At 38.6% G+C, this 15,341-nt stretch overlaps 1 protein-coding gene and 1 long non-coding RNA gene across 4 annotated transcripts in view; one reads left to right on the forward strand and one right to left on the reverse strand.

The window, feature by feature from the left end:
- Positions 1-15,341, forward strand: part of RFC3 (replication factor C subunit 3) — a 622,442-nt gene that overhangs the window by 500,048 nt on the left and 107,053 nt on the right. The window lies entirely within an intron of this gene.
- Positions 1-15,341, reverse strand: part of LOC114673561 (uncharacterized) — a 617,687-nt gene that overhangs the window by 73,403 nt on the left and 528,943 nt on the right. For all 3 annotated transcript variants that reach the window (XR_013407900.1, XR_013407899.1, XR_003724315.2), the window contains one exon: positions 651-792. This is a non-coding gene — a long non-coding RNA (uncharacterized LOC114673561). The remainder of the gene's footprint in view (positions 1-650; positions 793-15,341) is intronic.

Here is a 15,341-nt window from a genome sequence, read left to right on the forward strand (position 1 = left end):
TGTGGTTCCTCATATCCAGTCTGTTGAAATTTCAAATAGTTTAATGAACTTAAAGGAGAGCAAAGAGTCACCCTCGAGAGCTTTGAAATTATTTCATCTGCTGTAGAGATTTAATTAATGACTTGTTTGATTTCCCCAAACTTTAAAAATTGATATTTTCACGATCGGTTCCAGCTGACCTTGTTACCAGCAGCAGCAGCCTCCCCAGGGCTTGCCACCAAAAACACCAGCCTCGTGCTTGAGGGCTTACAGCCAGGCCAGCAAAGACTGAGGAAAACAACCAGCATCTCCTGATGTGTTGTGATGTAGCTTGGAAGGTGGGGAAATCCCTGGGCAGGCTCTGCCTTCATTTGTGGATGAATATTCCCTATGGAGGCAGAGAGGAAGGAAAAGGTAGAGCCCCTAAATAATAACTAGCAAAAATCTTCCTTACACCAGGAGAGTGTGAGTCAGGGTAGTCAGGAGACAGGACTTTTGAGCTAGAAAAATCTGGGATCAAATCTTGCTTAATGGTCAAGCACAGTGGCTAATGCCTGTAATCCCAACACCCAGGGAGGCCAGTGTGGGAGGATCACCTGAGGTCAGGAGTTCGAGACCAGACTGGGCAACATGGAGAAACTCCTATCTACTAAAAATATTTTTTAAATTACCTGAGCATGGTGGTTCACGCCTGTAGTCCCAGCTACTCGGGAGGCTGAGGTCGGAGGATCACTTGAGCCTGGGAGGTTGAAGCTGTGGTGAGCAGAGATTGGGCCACTATACTCCAGCCTGGTCAACAGGGCAAGACTCCACCTAAAAAAAAAAAATCTTGCTTATTAGTGATGCATCCGAATGAGTAACCTCACTTCCCCAAATCTCAGTTTCTTCATCTGTGAAATGGAGAGAATGCAAAGGTATATGTGGAGGATCTTGTTCTAGAACAAACACCCCTAGTGTCAATGTTAACATACTGCTGAGAAAGAATCTGAATCCAGATGTTCATCACAGGAAATGGCAGCAAGTTCTAGCAAGAGGGCAAGTCATTGTCATAACCTGAATTATGATGGGAGAATTTAAGCAGGTTAATACAGAGAACGTAGAACTCTGTTTTCACCATCAACTCTCTATATTTATCTCTTTGATGCAACTGGAAACATTTGATTGTGGAAGGAGACAAAGGGAAGACAGGGAAAGGAGAAGAAAAAAGCTGTAGGAAGGAAAAGTATAAACTGTAAATACCCACTTGTTTTTCTTCATGAGCTTCATTTTCTCTTCTTTTTAAAGATGTTTATTTCAGGTACATGCGTTATATAGGTTGAAAATGTCATAAACAAGAATGTACTGCTGATTCACATGTTTTATATTCACACATCCATGCAATTATACACAGATGAATTGACAGCTCATTTAAAGTCCAGATCAGAGAAGCTTAATGCATTTTGCTGAAGCAGATACCATTTGGATTGATTTATGTTTAAGTGAAAAGAGAGTTTATTAGTAATGTTAATTTGATAATTTTAATATTTTAGTTCCATATAGCATATAAAAGGGAATGGGAAAATGAATTCAAAAAATTTCTGGAAAAATGAATTCATCGACAAAATTTATTAAATAAAAGGGAATGTTTCAACTGAGCAAAATGTAGTGTGAATTCTAATAAACAATCTTATATCTGGGGTGTTTTAAATGAAGGGGTGCCCAGGAGAACTTTTATGATTCTGTTGACATTCAGCAAACAGCCGCTCCCTGCTGGTGCTCTGTGGCTTCATACAAACATAGCAGGTGTGTGTGTGTGTGATTGTGTGGGTGTTGGAGAGAGAGGAGTTCTCCAGAGCAAGAAATGAAAAGATACTGCTGTACCAGGCAGCAAAACAACAAACGCCTACCTGCCATCCACTGACCTCTGGGCAGGCAGACTCTGGGCAAAGACCAACTTTAAAGGTTTCTGAAAAGGAATAGCTGAAGGATACTTGACTCAGGTAATTCTTAATTCAGGTGAGAAATTTCCCCAGAGGTCACTAATGTGTCTTCTGCCCAGAAAAGAAAGGAATGAGAATTGCTTTCTTTTTTTTTTTTTTTCTTTTTTTTTTTTTTGAGACGGAGTCTCGCTGTGTCTCCCAGGCTGGAGTGCAGTGGCGTGATCTCGGCTCACTGCAAGCTCCGCCTCCCGGGTTCATGCCATTCTCCCGCCTCAGCCTCCCAAGTAGCTGAGACTACAGGCGCCCGCCACCACGCCCGGCTAGTTTTTTGTATTTTTAGTAGAGACGGGGTTTCACCATGTTAGCCAGGATAGTCTCGATCTCCTGACCTGGTGATCCACCCGCCTCGGCCTCCCAAAGTGCTGGGATTACAGGCTTGAGCCACCGCGCCCGGCCGAGAATTGCTTTCTTTGAGAAAAAGAATCTTCAGAGGATGCACAGCTCTTTGGTACAATTGTCTGCATCTCAAGAAATACATAAGCAAGTCACCTTCGGCAGAAGAGTGAGGGGTAGTAATAAGAACCCTAAAAGGAAGATGTTCATTTCAAAGTACTCTGCAGATGTTAACTCATTTTGCATGGTTACATTCTGGAAATATAGAAAATCAGAATTTTACTTATGAAAAAAGTTCATCAAAACAATAAAAAGCCCTGCCACCCTATACCATATATATACACACACACATACATACACACACATACATACACACACACGCACTTATATGTGACTACATATATACAGACATATATTTATTAAAATCTATACTTTCATACTTATATATAAGTATATATGTATACATATGTATATGTGTATAGCTAGATAAATATAGCCAGAGCCTCAAGGAAGCCGAGAAGTTCCTCATTCTGGTTTCTTGTTTGTAAAATCTATTTATGTATGATTTTGCTAATAATTTGGCAATTATTAGGTAAATTTGACCAATATGAATGACCAACCTAATAATCCATGTCACAAAAAACATTCTAAAGTTTGAATGATCTGTATTTCTGCCCACATTTATTTTTGAATATTGAGTTTTCTAGACATTTATTCACTTATTACAGTGTAGATAGAAATCTATGTGCATATTTATAAGGCTGTTTTCATCAAAGCTACTGCTGCCACCTAAGCCACAGGCAGCTGACACCAAATGGTCAGATTACTCTCATAGAAATCATACATTAAATGCATAGATAATCTGCAAACCTCATTTCAGACAGTGGTTTTAGTTTCTCCCCTCAGCGGATCTCTTATGAAAGCTGTTAACAGGTTGATTGGAATTTTCTATCCTCTCCACCCTCTGGTGGAAACACTAATAAGCAATGAAATGGCTAAAGCACAGTGCAGAGAGGATAAGCAAAGGCCCTGAAGACCCTCCAGCTTCATAATCACATCTTGAATAATCAGCAATTGACAGAAGGTCCACACACAAAGTGCTTTCTCCACACTCTGGAGCAAACCAAGCAAAGACTGTGAAACCTCAATGTTACGCATACACTTGTTCTGAAGTTGCTCGACAGGCTGCCTCAGGAGGTGAAATCAAAGTCTGATTTGCTATCACTGCCAGTCAGTTTTCTCTAGCAGTATTAGCTATCTTTAAGACATATTTCCATGGCAACTAGTTTAAAAACATATTTACCTATAGAGCCTTTTGTGTTATGAGAGCCTGAGTAACCTAAGCGGCCTTTCTTGTCATAGCTCTTTGCCACCAGGACAGTGACTCTGAAGCATGGGGATGAGTAGGACAGCACCTCATGTACAGGCAGTGTGGCATCTGGTGTCCTGGACTGGACCGGCCTTCAGGGTACTGGGGAAGCCAGCTTGTTAGATTTTGTTGAGTCATCATTTCTCTCCCTGGGGCCAGCCTCGTCTATCTCATTCCTAGGCTTTCTCAAACCCCATTCTGCTGCTGGAGTCCTACCCGCATTTCCAGGCTAATTTGTCCAGCCCTGCCTCTGAGGCCAATCAGAATGTGATTGTGTCATGCACATGTATGTTTATTGCAGAACTATTTACAATAGCAAAGACTTGGAACCAACCCAAATGTCCATCAATGACAGACTGGATAAAAAAAATATGACACATATGCACTGTGGAATACTATGCAGCCATAAAAAAGAACGAGTTCATGTCCTTTGCAGGGACATGGATGAAGTGGGAAGTCATCATTCTCAGCAGATTAACACAGGAACAGAAAACCAAACACCCCATGTTCTCACCCATAAATGGGAGTTGAACAATGAGAACATGTGGACACACAGAAGGGAACATCACATACCAGGGCCTGTTGGGGAGTGAGGAGCAAGAGGAGGGAGAGCATTAGGAAAAATACCTAATGCATGCAGGGCTTAAGACCTGGATGACGGGTTGATGGGTACAGTGAGCCACCATGGCACATGTATACCTATGTGACATGCCTGCGCATCCTGCATATATGTGTGTGTGTGTGTGTGTGTGTGTATGTGTGTGTATATATAGAGAGAGAGAAAGAGAGAGAGAGAGAGAGAGAGAGAATATGATAATATGATTGTGTTATAGGTGAAGGACAAAATCTTCTTTGCTCCATTAAAAAAAATGAGGAAGAAACACTCAGGTACCTTATATTTCAAAACTTGCCTTTTTGTAATTGCCATTTTAGCCTTGGGTTGAGACTTAATCCGGGGACATTGGCACTTCTGTATTGTTATCCTTTTATAAGAGAAATCATGAATTTTCTGTAGAGGTGACTACTAGGGCAAGACCAGCAATGACCCACTCTTATGGCCAACGTAGGACATTAACCCAGCTTTTGACCAGAGCTGGGTCCACATGTGGACTACTTTGACAGAGGTGCATATGATGTGGTGATTTGGCTGCAGCAATAGGGACCCCCCACCAAACTGTATCATCTTCACTACCACTGAGAGGCTGCAGATTCCTACTCCTTCAGTTTGATTTCACTTCTTATTTTGTTCCATTTCATTATCTTCTAAATGAGATGTGTATCTGCAAGCATCAAATCCTTTTGGAATTAAGGCAAGATAACTTCAAGATTCCAATTTCAAATGATGGATACACCAATTACAAGCATATTTTTTCTCTTTAAACAAGCTATTCTTACTAGTTTATCAAAAGAAGTTTCCTACAAACATTTAGTGAACACAGTTGATTATCTGGGTTCTAGTACTATGGTTCTAGTACTATGTACCCTTGGATAGTGGCAAACCAAGCTTAAGGCTAGACTGCGTCCACTGTCTCGATTGGGAACTATCTGGCTATGTGAGCTAGGCTGTTGGGGAGAGCCCACAAGCAGTTCGTTTACATGAATTGACTCTCTGGGGCTCTTAGTTGAAAGGCATGTACACGTGTACAGTGAGTGATGGGGAGAGGGAGGGCGTAAGTTTTAGAATCTTGGCAGCCTCAGAGATTATTTGAAGATAGAACCAAATGGAGTTATTTTTGGCAGTGATTCTCTGAGGCTTTGAGCTGTCTCATTAGATGACTCATTAGGTGACAATATGTGCGGAAGGGTAAGGAGAAAAGTCTTCCTTCTTCATGAAGCATCTTGTGACTTTACGTCTTTGCGGAGGGAAGAATGTGGAAGGTGGCTGCCATTGAGTGGTAGTCGGGATGCATGCATGAGCACATGGGTGCATGGGACTTATAGATTTGGGAATCCCAGAGAAAATCATGGGCAAAGGACAATGTGGGGACCAGACAGGGTACCTGGCAATGCAGAAGAGTGAGGCTTGAAGATTCAGCCAAATAGGGTTTATTGCAATAAAAGTGGCAGCATTTGTATTCATAAGCTGATACTGCCATGAAACATTTCAGCTATCTTTAAAAATAGTAAAACTAATTTTTAAAATATTTGAAAGGGGGATAATATGGTAGAAAGAACATAGGCTTTCAATCCGCACTGAATTCAAACTCTGTCTCTGCCAATTATTACCTGTATGACTTTGGGCACGTTATGTAACGTGACAGATGCCACCCATTTACCAAAACCCATTTCATCTCCCTACTGAAAACCCAACTCCGTGATGTCTTCCAGCCACTCTGGCAGCCTAAAGTGTCCGTGTGCCTAAGCTCTGGCAAATGCCCTGTGGACAGAGTGATATATGTCACTTCCAGGTCTAGGCCATTAAAACTTCTTGTGCCCTGGAAGCGTGCCTTAATTTGAACATCAATCTGAAATTTATATAACTCAGAAGAGTCAAGCTGAAATCCAATTTTGTCTCACCTATAAAGCCTTTATTGATTGTATAAACAGTATTTCTAACAGGAACATTCAGAGGATTCAGTTGAAGACTCTACGTCCTTAAAGGGTGGCAGAGCCCAGTGCCCTTACTGGCCAACGGAGGGCCACTTGCCAGCCAGAGACATTTGCATTAGACTCTATAGGAGCAAGAAATTAACTTTGATTCTCTTAAACCGCTAAGACTGGGACTAATGTGATACAGCAATAGTATCATTTACATTAGCTAATCTACCTGAATTTCCATTTCTTCTCATTAAAAAACAAAGAATATGATTTAACTTACAGGGTAATTTAAGAATGAATGATAGACTCTGGCTCACAGCAATTGCTAAATAAATAGTAGATATTATTATATAATCTTTTATTTAGGTTGTCCCTTTAGATCTCTCTCTCTCTCTCTCTCTCTCTCTGTCTCTGTCATGGTTGGTGAGTTAGTAAGTGTTTTTACCCTATGTGGAGGAAAATAAATCATATCTATGAAAGCAAAAACACAGCATCAGTCTTTAATGGGAAGAAACAGCAATTTGATGAACTACTATGGGCATCATTTGCAAGACATGTGATCATGGATATGAATCTTAAGCTTTCTGAGCCTCAGTTTCCTCACTTATAAAGCAGGTATAAGAACCTGTACCTCAGAGAGGATAAGAAAGGATAAAATGAGAAAGCCAAATGTAAAAGCATCTATAGACTTTGGAATTTCATGAAAATATATAATACTATTATTATAGATTATCATATTAAGTCTACAAAACCAAATAGGATTAATACAAACATTATTATCTTACATGGCATTTAATTTCCCACTGGACCATCAATGCTGGTGCTTTTTATTGTGATGCCTTTAATGTGGGTGGATGTGTTACTAATATTACCTTTCTGTTTCCTCATGTGTTTAAGTTGATGAACCAACAGCATTCATGTATTTGCAATTTTCTAGTTTCTATTTTGAATGAGGAAGAAAAGACATTGCTAGCCATAAATCATGTGTGGCCAAGCTGGATCTGACAGGTCAGGAAAACACAAGATTTTCACTTTATTTCTGTCATTGAAATACCCTTTGGAGAGAGATGCCTTGGGAGCCGGTGCTTTATTATGATCAAACCAAATCCCAGCAGATGTCGGTTTAACCAGGTTTGCAGTGAATCTATGATCCACTTTAAACTTTTCAATATATTCTCTTAATTTTACAATTTATAACCTCTGAATACTCCTCAGTTGAACTTTATGATTGTGAATTTAAGGTTATCAAGAAGTCAAGCTATTCCTGGAATAATGTTTGGTATGTTCCTCAGCCACACCATGTCACACACAGAGGGGCCTGTTCTTCTCCAGATGGAGATTTAAAACTCAGAGTACTTCACATAGTGTGCCTGGGCCTGAAGGAAGAAAGCTGCAGTCCCTAAGAGACCCCCTAATGTCTTAAAGGGGATTGAGGAAACTATTCAGTGGGTGGTATTTGGAGCTGTGTGAAGGAGAGTGAAAGGAAAACACTTTCAGTTAATAATTCAACAAAAAGGTATGGAACCTTAACCAAGTGACCAAGGTTGACATCACAATTGATGTCACGTGGATCTCATGACCCCTATGCTTGATGTGATGAGAAGGGTACTACACCACTGTGGGATTTTTTCAAACCCAACCCCCTCATCTAATGATGTGTCAGGAATGAGCCAAACTCAAAGTGAGGAGCATTCTGCAAAATGCCTGGCCCAGTGCCTTTCAAAACTTATTGACCATGAAAGACACGGAAAGATGGAGAAACTGTCACAGGCCAGAAGAGACTGAGAAAGTGTGACAACAACTGCAGTGTGGTATCCTATATTGGATCTGGAAATAGAACAATGTCAGCAGTGGAAAAACTGGTGAAATGCAAATATAGTCTGGCGCTTGGCCAAGAGGAATGTGAGATGATGGCTTCTTCATGTTGACAAATGTGCCACGGCAGAGTAAGACGATAACATTTGGGGAAACTAAAGCTGAGTGAAAGACATGTGGAAGCTCTTTGTACCATCTTTGTAATTTCTCAGTAAATCTAAATTATTCAAAATTGTGTTTATTTAAAAAACTATATACAATCTTAATACATACATAGAATAAAAATTTTAACAAATTTAAAAATAATCTTTATAAATAAAACTGTTTTAGTAATACATTAAATAAATTTAAATAAATATATATTTTCAATAGATACATTTTTCTCTGTATATGTAGAAGAATCTAACATTCTGGAAAGATAGTGGTGACAAAGCAACTCAATAGTAAAACCAAAAACCAATGGAAAAAAATTATAATAAATCTAGGTGACACATTATCTCTATCAACCCCAAAATGCCAGAGGTGGAGACGGATCACCAACAGCCAGCAGATCTGCAGGTTACCAAAATCTGTGCCAGAGGAAGCAACAGCAAGCGACTGATGGATTTGTGGATAGGAAAACCCTGAGAGGGCCAACAGGTGTTTACCGTAAAGCATGACCAACTAACATGAAAGCAGATGAAACTGACAGAGGTTTTCCTAATCTAATAGTGGGTGCATTTGTGCCAGGAGCCCTCAGTAGGGTCTGAAGGGTCAGGAACAGTCAAACATATTAACTCCCCAGACTGACACACCCACTACGGCTCCCCTCCGTAACAAAGCCATCTGCTGGGGAAAAACTGCTGGGAGTGAAATTAAAATTGACCAAGGCAAGGATGATTAAGATGAAAGAAAGTGAAGATCCAGATAGAAGTAGGACAAAAGAATAGAGTCAGAAAATCTCAGTAAGCTGCCCTATTTGGTAACACTATTAAAAAAAAAAAATCGAAAACAGAAGAGGATGTTCTATGGAGTTAAAAAAAAAAAAAAAAGCTAGCCTGTTCCACACTATTTTTCTATAATTTAAAAAGAAAATAAATTATCAAAACGATCACTGACAAATCCCAAGGAAAGCTATTATGAGATAAATAAGAATAAGGAGTAGAATAACATCCATACAGACAGTAAAATTATGCCAGAAAGTCAGGCTGACCAAGCAGATCAACTTTGTAACTATTTCAAAATGAGTTAAAAGACTTTGATTAACTGACATGAGATAGGAAGAACAACAAAACTCAAACTTACAAAAATTCAGAAATGAAGTGACAGAACTCAGTAAAGAATTAGAAATAAAAGAAAAAAACATTTCATAAAGACTATTAGAAGACATATAAGAAAAAAAAGCACAATAGATAATGCAGTAAGAGACAGAAGGGGGAAAAAGAAAAATATTTAAAAATCAAAAAAGCAGTGAAAAAAAGAGATAAAAATATTTAAATAGAAAGTGACAAATATTGAAGATAAGCAAAGAAAATCCAAAATACAGATAATAGAAATCCCTGAAGAAGAAAACCAAAGCAAAGAAATATAACAAATACTAAACCTACAATTCAAGAAAACTAAAATTAAAATATATGAAGATAGGAGGCCAAAGTGGGTGGATCAGCTGAGGCCAGGAGATTGAGACCAGCCTGACCAACATGGCAAAACCCCGTCTCTACTAAAAAACACAAAAATTAGCTGGGCGTGGTGGCACCCACCTGTAGAAACAGGAGAATTGCTTGAACCTGGGGGGTGGAGGTTGCAGTGAGCTGAGATCGCACAACTGTACTCCAGCCTGGGCAACAGAGAGAGACTCCATCTCAAAAAAATGAAAATAAAATAAGAATTAAAAAATGTATGAAGATACCCACTGGAAAGGCACACCATGTAACAGGTAATATCAACCCAGAATGACCAACAAAAAGGCACATTCTAGTAAAATTACCAGACTTTAGGGATAAATAAAAAAACGTTGTTTGGCTATCTAGTCAGAGAAAGTGACTTAGAAAGGAAATTTGATTATCATCAGACTTTTAACACTGCTGTGTTTTACCAGAATATAGAGTGACATATTTACACTTAAAGACAGAAAATATTAACAAATGTTTTCGATACAGCTGAACTGACTTTCTGGTATAAATTGTTTACAATGTATTATAAACATGCATAATATTGCTTCCATGAAATCTTCCTGAAGAAACTTTAGAAAGCAAGTTTAAGATAATAAAAATGACTGGTGACATTGACACAAAGACTGGGGATGCAATAAATAGATAGTTACCTGAAGAATTAAGATTAAATGAGACTGGGTGCAGTGGCTCACACCTGTAATCCCAGTACTTTGGGAGGCTGAAGCAAATGGATCGCTTGAGGTCAGGAGTTCAAGACCAGCCTGGGCAACATGGCGAAACCCCATCTCTACTAAAAACACAAAAATTAGCTGGGTGTGGTGGTGTGCACCTGTAATCTTGGGAGGCTGACGCATAAGAATCACTTAAACCTGGGAGGCAGAGGTGGTGGTGAGCTGAGATTGTGCCACTGCACTGCAGCCTGGGTGACAGAGCAGCATTAGGTCTCAAAAAAAAAAAAAAAAAAAAAATTAAATGAGAGCTGAGAAGTAAAATAATTATAAAAAAAAGAGTGTCTAATGTCTATATGCTTTGACAACTAACTACTACTATAAAAATATGAGAGGAGGAGAATTGGGAGAACAAAGTCAAAATGTTTAACTGTTTTCAGTAATTGCATTGATAGTGATGGTATTTGTGTTGATATTCTGGATTGTGAGCAAATGAGGTAGAACAAATAACTATTTACAGGATATTTCAGTTCTATTATTCCCTCATCCTTGGGAAACAGAATTTTCTGTATTAAAGAGTAAAACCCTCATAGTCTTAAAGTTTAATTGGAAAGGTCAGAATGAACATGTGAAGCATTTTGTCTTTTCAAAAGTTTCTATTTTTCAGTTCCATCCACTAAAAAAACCTTAAGAAATGAAAAACCCAGTAGCAACAAACATCTCTCAGTGCACAGATTGTGATCCTGTGATTCTCATTAAAAGAAACCAATACTTTTTGGAGAATAACTGATTTGGAGAATGGTCCTAAAACACCTTTTCACAGAAGATAGCAAGAAATCTAACAAAAACTGCTATAACACGGGGGCTAACCTGAAGAGGGTTGCACTGGACAAAGAAGAAACAATCTGTGCTCCAAAAAGGCCAATACTTGGTATTGATTAAACCTGCCAAATATATTTATAGTTATGAGTCCATTATCGTATAAAAAATTGTTACCCTTGGAGAATGTTAGCTACTAAGTTCATTTATTTCCTGGTAAATAAATGGATAGTATCGATCATATTCTCCCTTTTTGTAGAAAAACTCTACTAATGAGTAAGAAAATCACAGATAAAGAAAAGTGTCTCTTTGTAGAATTATTGCAACTAATTAAATAAAATGAAAGAGTTTGAAAATCACTATTTTGCAACCTTCAGTGAATTAATTGAACATCATCGAAAGAGAGATAAATAGACATTTTGTGTCTCAGGATGAAAGCACACAACATCATCTATCATCTTGACAATGATTGTTGACATTGGGCTATGTTGTAGACAAAATTAAGATCTGTAAAAATGTTTATGTCCTAACTCCCAGAACCTGTGGATGTGTTACCTTTATGTGACAATGGAGACTTTGCAGATGTGATTAAGGGTCTTAAGATAGGAAGGCTACTGGTGAAAATGTGCTGGAAAGATAGCATGTCATCAGAGATGAGATGCATGGAATAGAATTATGGAGAATGGCAATCATTGGTGTAGACTCTCTCAATCAGGGCTCCCTGAGAGAAGGCAGCCCCAGTGCCTTAGGGCATCTAAAATATGTAATGAATAAAACTCACTCCTAAGAAGAGTATATCTTCTGAAGTCTCAGGCCTGGGTAATATAAGTTCCAGGGAGGAGGACCTCATTTCTCATCTCCTCTCCATAGTTGAATGTGCCTGGGACACCAGCGATTTTCCAGGACTTTATTTTTAGCAGAGGCCTTTCCTTACCTCTCCCTGCTCCTGTGCTCTGCTAAAGACTTTGCGAAAGAAAAGATGACTTGTAGGGCCCACCCTGATTGGAATTAATATCACTATCTCCAAGATTACCGTTTCTCCTGAATTCCCTACAGGCAAATATGATTCTATTGTACAGGCCCTAAAACTATAATACAGATCGCTGAAACAATGAAGCAAAGATCATAATGGAGAAATAGAGACAGAGGCAAGCCTGGAAAGTACATATTCAGGCTGGTCACAGGAATTTGAGTTTTCCATCACTCAAGGGCAGTAGCTGTGTTTGTTTGTGCTGCCTTGTGCAGTTCCTATAAAGCACCCCCTGCACTAGGTCTTTCTTGAATGTGTAGGTAATGTTGGGAGCTGCATTTGAAAGGACCCTCCCCGTCTGTCAGCCTAGCTCTCTTCCAGTCCCCACGCAGTGCCTTTGCATTAAGTTTTATCTTCAGTATATCTGTGTTCAAATGCAAATAGGAAATATTTAGTGGGCAACTATCTGCAAGTCACAATTTACAGGAACTACAGGGACACAATGCTGAGAAAATAAAAAGCAGAATCTGTGCTCCAAGGACACAGTCTGGTGAAGAGTATAAACATGTATACAAATACTTTGAATTTCAACAGAGACTCTGGTGAGTGCTAAACTAAAAACTATTGCAAAGTGCAGTGAAAGCAATGGGAGTAATAGGAGTCTCATTGCAGGGCACGAGGAGGAGATGTGAAAGTTTCAGGAAGAGGGAAGAATGTATCCTTCCCCCTGTAAGGATGGCAAATTATTTCCTTTTAAATCTAGCATATTTCATTTAATCATATCAGAGAAACAAGAAGAGTTCAAATCATATCTGCTTAACTTGAATCCATAGATCCAAAATTGTAATGTCTACTCACACTAACTTTCCTCTTTTAATATTAAGTCATATTTTAATCTTATAAACTCCAAACCACTACAGAATTCAAGCTACATCGGGTAGCTAACCTCATTTTTAAATGACATGATTGGTGGTTGTTTTCTAATTTGGAAAAATACAACTTGCTCTTCCTTTTAGGTGTCAAGGTTGAAGGGGCCTTTTATTTGTCAGGATTATAAACTTTGTATGCAAAAGGTTACAAAGGAAGAAGCAAATTGGTGGTTTGACATTTAATCTAATTTAACACAAACATAATTACATGTACAAAAGTCTGAAATGGAAATATATTATAATTATGGTCCTGTTGTTTTGGATTGTGTTTCTAAGGGGCTAAGAAAAAAAAAAAAAAAGAAGAATCCATTGACTTTAGAGAAAGGATATAATTGGGCATGGAGGTCAATAAAGGGGCAAAACTTTGAGACTTATTTACAGGTGTGTCTTTTTGCTGTCCTATCGAGATCTAGGGTTTCTGATTCTTGCATTACAATTGGGTTAATACAGTAAACACGAAAAATCAAAACCCCTTGTTTTCCTCCTTCTGGTTTTTTTTTCTTTAATTGGATTCACTTGTTTTTCAAAAGGATCATACTTCACGTAGATGGAGTTTGCTAGCCTTTGGCACCAACAATCTGTCATGTAGATTCCAGATCAACATAGGAAATTTGTCATAGAAGTCATGGGGGAATTGCTGGTGAATAGTTGCCTCTTCTGTTGACATCTGTGCCTTTCCCTAGTAAGGCTTTTGATTTCAAGATGAGAGATACTGGATTTCCTTAAATCAAATTTTCTTAGAGCCAGGAAACTCAATACTCAGGGAAAAATGAAATTCTAAATTATAGATGCAATAATCTTATGAGATAGTGCATTACCTTCATTTTAGAGTTAAAGAATTTCAAGTGCTTTAAATAGTTAATAGCTAGTAAATGGCAGAGCTGAGATTCTAGCCATGGTGTATTGGATGTGAATAATCAGGTAAGTAAGGCAATTTGTTTATCTGATGTCTATTATTCAGCCTTTATATCAAACATGTATAAACACACCATTATAACAAGTCAACTGTATTACACATGCACCATATAGTTTTTCATGTTATATATAGTTATATTTTATAGCGTTATATAAAATAAAATTGTATGGAAAACCAAGATCAACTTTAAAAATTGACAACAACAAAAACGACATGAACTGCAATTATTCAACATTGGCTGACCAGATTTGAAATAGAAGCAGTATAATTTCACTTTAACGCTGTATGTTCCTGGGCACTATTTTGACTGTAGCCAGCACATAGTTTGGGGCTAAGGAGAGCAGGAAGTGTTATAGACTAGGGACAAATGCAAGGAATCAGTGAGAAGAGAGAGTGCGCTGGAAACCCAGCAGGGCAGCTCTCAGAAGCAGGAGCACACCTCCCTGGGCCTTCAGGTCCCAGCTCCTACAAAGAAGTGGCAGTCATGGCAGGAGGGACAAAGTGTGATTAATATCCTGGTTGACACCTTGACACCTCGTTAAGCTGAATCAACTCTAGTCAACTCAGGACTTCGCTTGAAGATTGAATCACTTTCCTACTAAATTTATGTGCTCTCTAGGAACTGCCTGGCTTCCCAGCAATGATTCCCACACACTAGTCTCTACAGACAGTGTAGAAGTAGGAGCGAGTTCCACGAGGTGTACTTCATGGCCTCCTTGCTGCCTGGCACCACCCCAAAGTTGCTGATATGGGACAGCAATGACCTCTATGGAAGTTTGGCCTTGCCTACACGTGCATTCTTCCCTGGCATAATATCAACTAGTGGACCAGTGTGCAGCACCAGGAGTCAGACTGGCTGGACTCAAAACCCATCTCTGCCATTTAGAGGTCGTGTGACTACAAGTGAGTTACATAAACACTGTCTTAGTTTCCTCATCTGTAAAATAATGGGGAAGGTAATAGCAAACTTAAAAGTCATCACAAAAATTAAGTAACATTTGGTAAGCTTTAGAAGACTGTGACTAATGCATAAGCCCTCAAAATATGTCTGTGATTAATATGTGCGGATTTTACAGAATATTCCCTCTAAAAGTTGCAATATCCTGCACATTATCTGGTAGCATGAAGAATCTTATATTCTCTTAGTAAATTCTGGATGCAGTTTTCCAAAATATACAAGAATCTTGGTAAAATCCTAATGTCATCATCAAGTGAAATATTTGTTACTCTCTCCTTAAAATATTTATTATCTTTTGAAATTTGATAATGAAGATTAGTAAAATAAATTGTTCTCTATATTACCTAACCCAGTAGTAGTAGAAGCAACTTAATCATTGTCATTAAATAAGTCACATATACAAAGTTTTGGTGCAA

Source organism: Macaca mulatta, chromosome 17 (genome assembly GCF_049350105.2).
Source record: "Macaca mulatta isolate MMU2019108-1 chromosome 17, T2T-MMU8v2.0, whole genome shotgun sequence".
Lineage (NCBI taxonomy): Eukaryota > Metazoa > Chordata > Mammalia > Primates > Cercopithecidae > Macaca > Macaca mulatta.